Source organism: Lynx rufus, unplaced genomic scaffold, assembly GCF_022079265.1.
Source record: "Lynx rufus isolate CCGP_SWC_20201006 ecotype Redwood Valley unplaced genomic scaffold, mLynRuf1.p SCAF_4, whole genome shotgun sequence".
NCBI classification, from domain to species: Eukaryota; Metazoa; Chordata; class Mammalia; order Carnivora; family Felidae; genus Lynx; species Lynx rufus.
The window spans coordinates 147810566-147822289 of NW_025814856.1; positions in this window are offsets into that span (position 1 = coordinate 147810566).

Here is an 11724-nt window from a genome sequence, read left to right on the forward strand (position 1 = left end):
ATGTTTTATTTTATGGGTTTTTAAAAGATTTATATTGTTTTTTTTTCTTTTTTCTAACCAACAGCTAAATTTAGAGATTCTGTCTTATGTCACAAATAATCCTTATCGGTACAAAATGTTTACATTTTGGGGGACTATGGAGACTTCTTGTCCTTTAAACCTTATTTATAAAGTTTTTGTCACTTGTTTTTTAATGTCCCTCGTATTAGCTTGCCAGCAATAAGCAAAAATAAAGCTGGGACTGTGTCAGAAAATTCACTGGCCCGCATTCATCCTTCTTCGGCAGAGTTTACTCAATAGCATTCCCCATTCAGCTACCGTGCCAGCCAACGGAAACAGCTAGTTGTTGTCTGAAATGAGGAATAATTGGAAACATGGTTCCTGTTTCTTTTCCTGCAAGTAACAATTCATCCATTTAACATTCTTTTGGTGCTCTTGAATTCCGTTGTAGACAGCATCGTGTTCACCAATCTGAGGGAGGTTAACCTTCTATTCCTGCTGTTGACCCTCCCACTGTGACATAGTGATGACCATCTGATGGCCTGGCACCTCCACCTAGAGTCAGTTACATGCAGTGCCAGCAGCTTTGTGTAGGGAGATGGATGGACATCAAGCTGGAAAATGCTAGGCTGGGAGAAATCATAATAATTGTAAAAGATAGGGCTCTGTGCTGACTGCTCAGAGCCTGGAGCCTGTTTCAGATTCTGTGTCTCCCTCTCTCTCTGACCCTCCCCCGTTCATGCTTTGTCTTTCTCTGTCTCAAAAATAAATAAACGTTAAAAAAATTAAAAAAAAAAAAAGGGGGTGCCTGGGTGGCTCAGTCAGTTAAGCGTCGGACTTTGGCTCAGGTCATGATCTCGCGGTCGGTGAGTTCGAGCCCCGCGTCGGGCTCTGTGCTGACAGCTCAGAGCTTGGAGCCTGCTTCCGATTCTGTGTCTCCCTCGCTCTCTGCCCCTCCCCTGTTCATGCTCTGTCTCTCTCTGTCTCAAAAATAAATAAACGTTAAAAAAAAATTAAAAAAAAATAAATAATTGTAAAAGATAAAATTTCTAGCTGTTATGATCCCAAGTCTGTAGATAAAGAAACAAAACCCTAGAAGGTTAAGTAACTTGCCCAAGGTCACTGCCAGCAAGTTGTAGAACAGACCATCTAGTTCCAGCATCTTTCCTCTGTACCTGATACCACAATAGCTTTCATCCTCTACGGCCAAGTACATGATTGATTTTGTAAATATTCCACACACCTATAAAAAGATTGCATATTCTCTTTTTTGTAAGGTATAAATTTATTTTTTATACTATATATGAATCATACATAAATTCATATATTCATGCATATATAATAAGCTTATAGTTATATTATTATAAGCCTATAGTTATATTATTATTATATTAAATAGTTATATTATTATATTATATATTACATTCTTCTATATTCTTGCTTGTGTTTGATTTCATATTCTATCAAACTCTGAAAGAATTGAATGAAAACCTACTACTAAGCTTGCCATTTCCTCAAATTCTGCATGTCTTTCTAGTGGATTCTTTTCTCTTTTAACACTCTCTGGTGGTTTTGATTTAAAACAATTTTTATGCTATGCTTTTTAGTGCATAACAACTGACAACTGTTATATTTTTTCAAGTTTATATCTGTGCCACAGGAAATTGAGCTGACTACATATAAAATGATACCAAAATAATAGTGGCTGAATAGAAATGTGTTTTTCTCAAACATAAAATATACCTGGTGGTAAAAAGTTCAGGGCTGGTATAGTGGCTCCATGGTCATCGGGAATGCAAGCTCCTTTTGTCTTCCTGCTCTGTTACCTTTTAGTATGAGGTATCCATTTTCCAAGTCATGGTTGCAAGATGGCTTCTGCAGCTCCAGCCATCACATGTATATTCCAGTCATGAAGGAGGAAAAAGAAGTCAGAAAAGAGTAGCTTCCAACTCAATTAGACGTCAGCAGGCCCACCTATCAACTTATGTCTGCTTACAACTTATTGTTCACTCCTAATTATAAAATAGGATAGGAAAATTAATTTTTTATCTGTACACATTGCTGTACCAAATTAAATTGAGGTTTTGTTAGCAAGGGTAAAGAGGGATGGGTGTGGATGGCATAGGCATCTAGCAATCTCTGCCACTGTGTGGCACATTCCATCCTCTTGTTCCTATTTAATGTTTCTGGCCTTGAGTTTGATATTAATATTGTCACTCCTGGTTTTGGATTTGCCTGACATACATCTACCCAATCATTTATTTTCAAATTTTCTTTGCCATTTTATTTGAAGTCAGTTTCATAGTTTAATTTTGTTTTTCAACCTAATCTGAAAGTTTGTTTTTAAAAGGGAAATCTGATTCATTCAAATTTTTATGGTAATGGATATATTTATTTTCATTCTTTTTCTTATTACTTATCCTTCTTTGTTTTTTTCCCCTTTCCTTAGGTTTACTGGCTTGATCCTATTCCTTCCTTCCTTCCTTCCTTCCTTCCTTCCTTCCTTCCTTCCTTCCTTCTTTTCTTAGGGAGAGAGAGAGAGAGTGAAGGAGGGAGGGAGGGAAGGGGCAGAGGGAGATCTTAAGCAGGCTCCATACCTGGCATGGAGCCCAAAACAGGGTTTGATCAGATGCTTAACCGATGGAGCCACCCAGGCACCCCTACCCCTTGAGCCTATTTTAAGAGTTATTTCCCTCCCTTCTGTTAAGTTGGTAGTTTTCACATGAAGTACTTAGTTGTCTTAAATAATTAAATGTGTTTTTTTTTTTCTGATGGAATAACCATATCCCTGCATCTCAGAGACTGATTGTGAATATACTGAGGAAGCAATGCAATTTATTTCTTCAAAGCCAAGTCAAGTCATTGGCACCATGTAATAATTGGGGAAGTTTATTTTCCTCACTCCCTTCAACATCACACGTAGACAGCAACAAACTCAAGCAGAGCTGGAAATGAGCCCTGTTTTGACTGAATACCACTCCTGTGTGTAACACTTTCCAGATTCCTTTCAGAGTCTAATTACTAGAGGAAAAAGGAAAGCTATTGTCCTGGATTTTAAAAGTCCACATGGGAAAGAAATATGATAAGTGTTCATCTTTACCTTTCTTAAGTCTTTTTTTTTTAATTTTTTTTTAACGTTTATTTATTTGAGAGACAGAGCATGAACAGGGGAGGGTCAGAGAGAGAAGGAGACACAGAATCTGAAACGGGCTCTGGGTTCTGAGCTGTCACCACAGAGCCCGACGCGGGGCTCGAACTCATGGACCGTGAGATCATGACCTGAGCCGAAGTCGGATGCTCAACCGACTGAGCCACCCAGGCACCCCAACCTTTCTTGTCTTTACTGAATGCAAAATCAGTTATCGTGGCTGATAAAGCAAATAACCACAGGGAGTAACAGTGCAACACATTCTGTGGTTGGCTCTTCCCATTGTGTTGGCTTTAAAAGAAGTTTTAAAACCTTCTTCCGTGGAAGGCTTGAGTTCTACAAAGTTTGTTATAGTTCTGTAAGGAACTTGCATATGACATTTAGCTTTACGTTACTTGGTGAAATTATTAAGCCTTTTTTGATACTTTTACATTTTCATGAATATATTATTTCTAAAAGGAGCCTTTTTTCTCTAGTCTGGCTTCAAATTATACCTTCCACTTCATGCCACAGCAGTATACTCGTTCCCAAGAGCAACCAGGGATCTTAAAATTAAGCAAATGGTACAAGTCTTACCATCTAGGTAGGAATTTTGCTGTTTTACCAGGGGGAACAACGTAAAGGAAGAAATCAAAGTTTTGTTAAAGCCATATGACTTCTACCCAAATTCATCATTCTAATTTACTTCTTTTATGTATTTATTTTTTTAATTTTTAATGTTTATTTTATTTTTGAGAGAGAGAGAGAGACAGAGTGCGAGCGGGGTAAGGGGAGAAAGAAAAGGAGACACAGAATCTGAAGCAGGCTCCAGGCTCTGAACTGTCAGCACAGAGCCTGATGCGAGGCTTAAACCCAACCAACTGTGAGATCATGACCTGGGCCAAAGTTGGACATTTAACCAACTGAGCCACTCAGGTGCCCCATTACTTCTTTCATTTATTTATTTATTTATTTATTTATTTATTTATTTATTTATTTATTTATTTTGAGAGAGCACACAAGTGGGAGAGGGGGCAGAGGGAAAGAGAGAGAGTCTTAAACAGGCTCCAAGCTAAGCATGGAGCCCAATGTAGGGCTCAATCTCATGACCGTGGGATCATGACCTGAGCCCAAATCAAGAGTTGGATGTTCAGCCAACTATGCCACCTCGGTGCCCCTCTAATTTACTTTAAAAAATTATTATTATTTTAGATTCCCTATGGGTATGATTTGGCTACAAATTGGTATGCATTTTGATAAATCTTAGAACAATAATACAGCATGCTATTTGTACTCTGCAAAAAAATTTTACATATATATGTAATTTGATATATATATATATATATATATATATATCCCATATAAATGAGTAATATGTTACATATAAGAAACTCTCTGCCTTGAAACATTTGGGTTACAAGATTTGTCCTGGGCCTTTCTCTTTAGGATCAAGAATGGAGTGACCCCTCGTTCTGCCACTCGCTATATATCACTGGGGCAAAGGGACAAAGAGTCAGTTCTGCTGTTGGAAATGCCTCCTTTCCCATTATCACTATTTCCCTGCAGCGTGTTAGTCAGAAGAAACAAGGCACTGTGTCACAGGTAGAGAATAATTAATGCATTAATAAATTTAAAATTTACCATCTCCTCCTCCTGTTTAGTATTTTTCTTCTAGTATGGACTATTCAAGGAGCTGGTCCCATGTCAGCCTCAGGAGAGGTGACAGAGATACAAGAATGAAAAAGAAAAGTGTCTGATAGGGACATCTGGGTGTCTCGGTCAGTTAAGCATCAGACTCCGGCTCATCATGATCTCATAGTTCATGAATTCAAGCCCTGAATCAGGCTCACTGCTGATAGTGCAGAACTTGCTTGGGATTCTCTCTCTCCCTCTCTCTCTGCCCCTCCTCTGCTTGCTCTCTCTCTCTCAAAAATAAATAAACGTTTTGAGACTCCTGGGTGGTTCGGTCGGTTAAGTGTCTGACTCTTGATTTCAGTTCAGGTCATGAGATCACAGTTCGTGGGTTTGAGCCCCATGTCGGGCTCAATGAAGACAGTGTGGAGCCTGCTTGGGATTCTCTCTCTGCCTCTCTCTCTCTCTCTCTCTCTAAATAAACATTTTTTTAAATTAAAAAATAAAAAATAAAAATGAGGCTTGCCAAGATTGCCCTTATGTTGAAGCTGGATGACAGGTTCATAAGAATGGGTTCATTTTTACTATTCTTCTACCTTTGGGTATGTTTGAAACTTTCTGTAATCAATTTTAAAAGAATAGAAATGAGGTTTCCGAAAACTGTTCTGGATCAGTTAATTCTGAAAAATAGTTTTCTCTTTTTATGCCCCATAAAAAAGGGCATCCTAAATATGTTCATTAATGGAGTTCACAATTGGTTTGGGTTCCACATATCACCAAAATGCCTCAACTCTGTGTATAAGTCCTGCAGTTGATACTCTGTGATTGAACTTGGGGAAGAAAAAAAGGCTCAAGCAGCTTTCATGAATTAACCGAAAATACTGAAATGGAACGTTTTCAGTAAAGATGACCAAAAAAAGTCATTGGTTCTCTAGTTACTTCTTCTTTCATGTTACTAAGACTAAGAGTATTAGAGAACCAAAAATCCATATAATAATCTCTAGAATATACAACTTATTTTATGTCTTGGTGTCTCCATTTTTTTTTTCCAGTTAAGTGAGAAGAAACCTTGTGCCCAAATTTGATATCTTACAGAAGCATTTGAGGAATAACCATGTTTGAAAGGGGAGTTTTCTAATGTATCATATAGAATTCTGTTACTATGGAGAGATTGTCTTCTTTGCTAAGAACAAGTAGAAAATGAAGACTCTAAATAAATGAACCATTCTAAAAGTCTGTTTCATAGTGTCATCTCTTTGTAAAATTTCTCATATAAGGTGCCACTTTTTCATTTTCTTCTCAGCTGGCCTGGGCTTAGGGCAATGATCTGACACTCCCATGTATCAAGTATGTGCTAGAATATAGAAATATACATAATCCTTGCCCGGGGTACAGCGGAGTAGGCAGATGTGACACAAAAAAAGGCTCTGGAACTCTAGTGAGTTACAAATGCTATTGGTCTCCAGGAGGCCTATGTGATAGATGTGACCATGGCATGCTTTGTGACTTTTTTGGTTGATTTGATTAAATGTCAATCAAACTTTAAGATAACTATAGGGTGAAATGCACTAGGAGACATTCTACACAGAATCAGAAAGATGTAGAGCAGCTTTCCACTCAGATAAATTCAAATCCTGAGAAGCGAAACCCCTGAAGAACTGACTGTAGGGAAGAGAGGAAGACACTACTTTATCATTAAAAATCAATCAGATATTGGGGCGCCTGGGTGGCGCAGTCGGTTAAGCGTCCGACTTCAGCCAGGTCACGATCTTGCAGTGCGTGAGTTCGAGCCCCGCGTCGGGCTCTGGGCTGATGGCTCAGAGCCTGGAGCCTGTTTCCGATTCTGTGTCTCCCTCTCTCTCTGCCCCTCCCCTGTTCATGCTCTGTCTCTCTCTGTCCCAAAAATAAATAAACGTTGAAAAAAAAAATCAATCAGATATTTACTAAGTGCCTCTTCTGATGATTTCTCACATTTCAGTAGCTTGCAAATCTTGGTTTACAAAATACTCTCACGTACATTATCTTATCTGATCCTCCCAATGAACCAATGAGGTGAGTGGGGCAATCTTAACTTGAAGAAATTACATCTCAGAGATTTCAATGCTTCCTGAAGGTCTTAATCCAGCTAGATGGGGCAGGGGGCATGGAAGCCACCCAGGTCTCAGACACCGTCTCGTGGTCATGCCCTTTTGACCACCCAGTATTGTGCCCCTCTATTCTGTGTTTGGTCCTGTGGTGGATTCAAAGGAAGCAAAGCCATGATCCCTGCCCTCCGAGAGTTTATGACCTAGATGGGAAAATGCCAGTTTTACATAATGAAGCAAGCAGAGAATTATTAAGCATTAAACTGTATGAAATGGGCTATATCTACAATAACATTTGGGCTATTTTAATTGGTAAATAAGGTGTGATAAATTCTACCCAAGCACTGGAACATGCACTTGCAGGTGCCCAAGAATGCTGGTCAACTGAATGTTTCTCCAGTCTTCCAGCCAAGCAATCCATGCTTTCCTGGACGAGTCCCATGGTTAATTCTTTTTTTTTTTTTTAATGTTTATTTCTTTTTGAGACAGAGAGAGACAGAGCGTGAGCTGGAAAAGGGACAGAGAGAGAGGGAGACACAGAATCCAAAACAGGGTCCAGGCTCTGAGCTGTGGGCACAGAGCCCGACACAGGGCTCGAACTCATGAACCGTGAGATCGTGACCTGAGCCGAAGTCGGACGTTTAACCAGCTGAGCCAGCCAGGCACCCCTCATGGTTAATTCTTGACTGGGAGGAAAGCCTGTAGAGGAGAAAGGAGAAGACAATATCTTTTCATACACTATCATGTACTTACAGGTACAATCTTGCACCGTGCTCTGGTGACACATGGTTGATTGCAAGAGCCGATTCTTAAAGTGTTGAATCACTTTTAGCCTCTGTTGAACCTCCATCTGAGAACTGGAAGCTTGTGGAAGCGAGTAGCCCTGGCACATCTTCGTTAGGTGCTCTAGGCCGTCAATGGAGGCTATGAAGCAAATTGCTTCTTTGCTTCTTCCTATTTACCTAATTGCAGAGGGAGTAAAGGAGAAGTAAGAATGAGTTGAATTTTTTTTTAAGGCAACTGCCTAGAGGCAGAAGAATGGGCACATTTGTTCTACACCCAGCGGAACCGTGGACTTCAAAGGTCTACAGGGACTTTGTGATCATTTTCATTTCCTAATGTTCTAATGCTCAAACCTAAAACTTTCCAAACCCATTTTTGTTTCAGAAGCAAAATTCTGTTGGAAATATCTGTTCTTTATCAACAGAGCAAATCTGTCCTCAGAGATACCTGCAGGCCAGCCGCTGTCTCTCCCTGTCTATATCTCCCCCACTGAGTGGCATATTACCTGAGAGGCTCCAGAAGGACTTCCAAAGCCATGAGTTAGTGACTGACAGCAATCTTTTAAAATAATGCACATGGTTATCCAGGTTACCGGCATTATGGACACTCCTGTGTGGTCTTCTTCAACGTGCTGATTAGCTAAGTGTCCATTGGAGTAGGCCAGCATGGATGGATCTCCTATATAATCCTGCTTGCCACAGGTGAAGAGTCCAAACACTGGCCACATGGCAGACCAGTGCCGGAGTCATTCCTCAAGCATTGATGCGTGCCCACCAATGCAGGGAGGCAAGGGCGTGGGAGAAATCAACTTGAGTCGGAAGGCAACCTTAACGGGCTATGAGTAAATGTGAGGGTATGCTTCGGAGGCACCGTCAACACTTCCAACAACATTGCTCACTTACACTGAGCGCTTGAGTACAAATGTGAACACATTTTGTTTGACTCCTAAGCCCACGCACATAGCTGCTACCACTGGACTATTCAAGCTCTCAAAGATGCAGCCATTGAATTATTTTTTCAGGAGTGGCAATGGATTTATGCTGAGTCACTCAAACTTTGATTTCACCCAGTGGTTATGAAAATGGGCTCTAGAATCAGCTCTGTCACATACCAGTTGTGTGACCTTGGGCAAGTGACTTAAAAACTCTCCATGCCTTCGATTCCCCACGTGTGAAAAGTGATAATTATGCCAGCTACCCCATAAAATTGTCATGAGGGTTCAATGAGTTTAGACATCTAAAGAGCTTAGAATATCACCCAGCACACACTATACACTGTATAAGTGTCAGCTATTTTCATTTGTTCGTTCTTCTAATATTAACACCTTAGATCCGGACACTGCTACGTGTTGAGATGTAAAAAACAAATAAGATACAGCATGTGCCCTCAGTGGGCTTACACTCTGTATTGTATAGCTTAGTGTTTTATTTATCTTTTTTGCCTCACAAAACAGAGGTATTCGACACATGTTTTTGAATGTATGGATTGGGGATTTGAATGGATTGGGGAAACGGGCAAGAATACCGATCATTTCAGTTAAATGACTCTGTTGAACAGTGCCTACCACCTAGTTAGAGCCTGGCACCATATAAGTATCATTAACTATTTTAATTATTAATTTGGTAAGAAGAATGCTGAGACTTTGTGTGTGGACTGGAGGTTGGGGGTGAGAAGGTGGAGGAGCACTTAGGGAAGTCTTCCAAGAGGCAGGATCACTGAGCTTCGTTTTGATCAGTGAGTGGGTGTTAGCCAGTAAGAAAAGAGGACTAAGTGTGTTCTAGGCAGAAGGAACATTGTGTGCAGAGCTAGAGAGCCGTGAAATAGCACAATACATTCAGGGAACTCCGAGTAGGCAAGTACGACCAGAGTCCCATCCTCGTTGTGACATACAGCGCACGTTTGTTAAATGAGTATTTGAGATTAGAGGCTGGGAAATGAAACAAAACAAATGAGGCATCGCTTGTGTCACCCTGGCCTTTAGCATTGACTCAATAGCCAGTCACAGACTAGGTGGCTGGGGAATTTTCCATTGTTTAGTGTAGTACTTGCCCTGGTACTAATGTTGTTAGTCTCCATACAGCTCTGCTCTGGAAGAGCAAGCCCCTTCTTAGTCCTCTAATCGAGGAAGTAAATTGACTTAATTTCTCTGTTTTTCAAAGTGATTGAGCTGAATTACAACAAAGTTGATGGCATCGTGGTATAGATGAAAATGTTTTTTCACAGTAACGCAGATTCTCTAGATCAAGGGTTAGCAAACTATGGCCTGAGGGCCAAATCCTATCCACTGCTTGTTTTTGTAATTATGTTTTTTTTGGAACACAGCCATGCCCATTTGTTTACATGTAGTCTAGGGCCACTTGAGCACTATAACAGCAGCCTTGTGACAGAGACTGTATGGCTTGCACAGCCTAAAATATTTACTAGCTGGCTCTTTACAGAAAACATTTGCCAGTCTTGCTCTAGGGTCATCTCTTCTAATCTGACGTTAAGTAGAAATCACCTAATATTTAAGACAGAAGACTGAGTTGGTTTAGAACGAACATGGCAAACAATAGATTATTAAATTTTTAAAATTCTCTACCAAGGAAAGAGAGGATTGCAAATATGTTAGCTGTAAAGAGTTCAATAAATCTGTATAAATGAATAAACATAGATTCTGTGATTGGCCTTCAGAGTTGACTCGAGCTTCTGGCATTCGGGGGGTGGGGAGAGGAGGTGTGAAGAAAAAAATGAAGGGAATTGGTCACTGTTTTCGGTTACTTATCACTTCATAAAGAACCACTTTAAAATGTAGTGGCTTAAAACAGCTACCATTTACTATTTCTCATGAGACCGTGAGTTGGCTGAGTGTTTTTGCTAATCCAGGCTGGGCCTGGCTGATCTTGGTGGGCTTGTCCGTGCATCTGTGGTCGGGTGGTACATTAGCTCTGGGCTGGCTGGTCTGGGATGGCCTCAGCTAGAACGGTTCATCTCTACTCCACATGATCTCTCATCCCCTAGCAGGTTAGAATGGACTTAGGCAAGGAGCCATGGTGGGTTCCAAGAAAGGAAGTGGAAACACACACTTGAGGCTCAGGCTTGGAATAGGCACCCTGTTACTTCTGCTGCATTCTTGTGGCCAAAGCAAGTCAAAGACCAGTCGGGAAATAGACTCTAACTCTTGGGTACGAGTTACTGAAAAGTCACATTGCAAGGAGTAGAGAAACAGGAAGGAGAGAATTGGGGCTGTGATTGATGTCAATCAATCAGCAATTAGACCAGCATATAATCCAACCATATTTTTTTTTAATCATCTCTGTGGTCTAACGTGGAAAAGAATAGTCATCAGGCGTCTATTCAGCCCCACCCACAGGTATGAATCACCAGTATTGTCAACTAAGAGGACCAACATCTTCTAGGTAATGACAAACGCAGAGGAGTGGAAAGAGCCTGTCAGAAGTATGGTACATATTATATGAGACCCAGACCCGCATTATAATGCCAGTTGACAAGTTTCACCAAGCAATTAGACCCAGTCTTAATGGATTAAGGGGATAAGCAAAACCATCGTTACAGAAGTAACCAATGACTAAACATTAGCTTTTGAGACTAAAGCCTAAACAGACCTACACTATTCCTGTTGACCATTCACACTCCCATCCACTTCTGTTTTCAGTTGGCATTAAAATTGGTCACCGTACTCAAAGATGACATTGCTATCTATGGATATGGGTGTGATCAAAAACACAGATAGGGAATAAATATTCTTTTTTAAAACTTAGGAGCCATCTGAGGATATAATCTTTTTATGCTGAAATATCTTCATTATTACCAAACTTGCCTCAATAAGTAATAAGTATAAATAGCAACAGTGGATGTCAGAAATCCTCCTTAACTCTTCTTTTCCTGGTATCAGGGGATGTCAGTAAGAAGAGAGTAGGCATAGGTAGTTCTTGCTTAGGTTTGAGAACATTCTTTCTGGCCTAGAACCAGTCAAGGTGTTTGGCCTTGTCCTCAAGGTGCCAATGGCTTTACACGTGTTTGTTCATGGAACTGCCACCATCAGACTTCTGTAATAGCAGCAACAGTGCATGGGGAGGAACATAACAGGATTTAAGG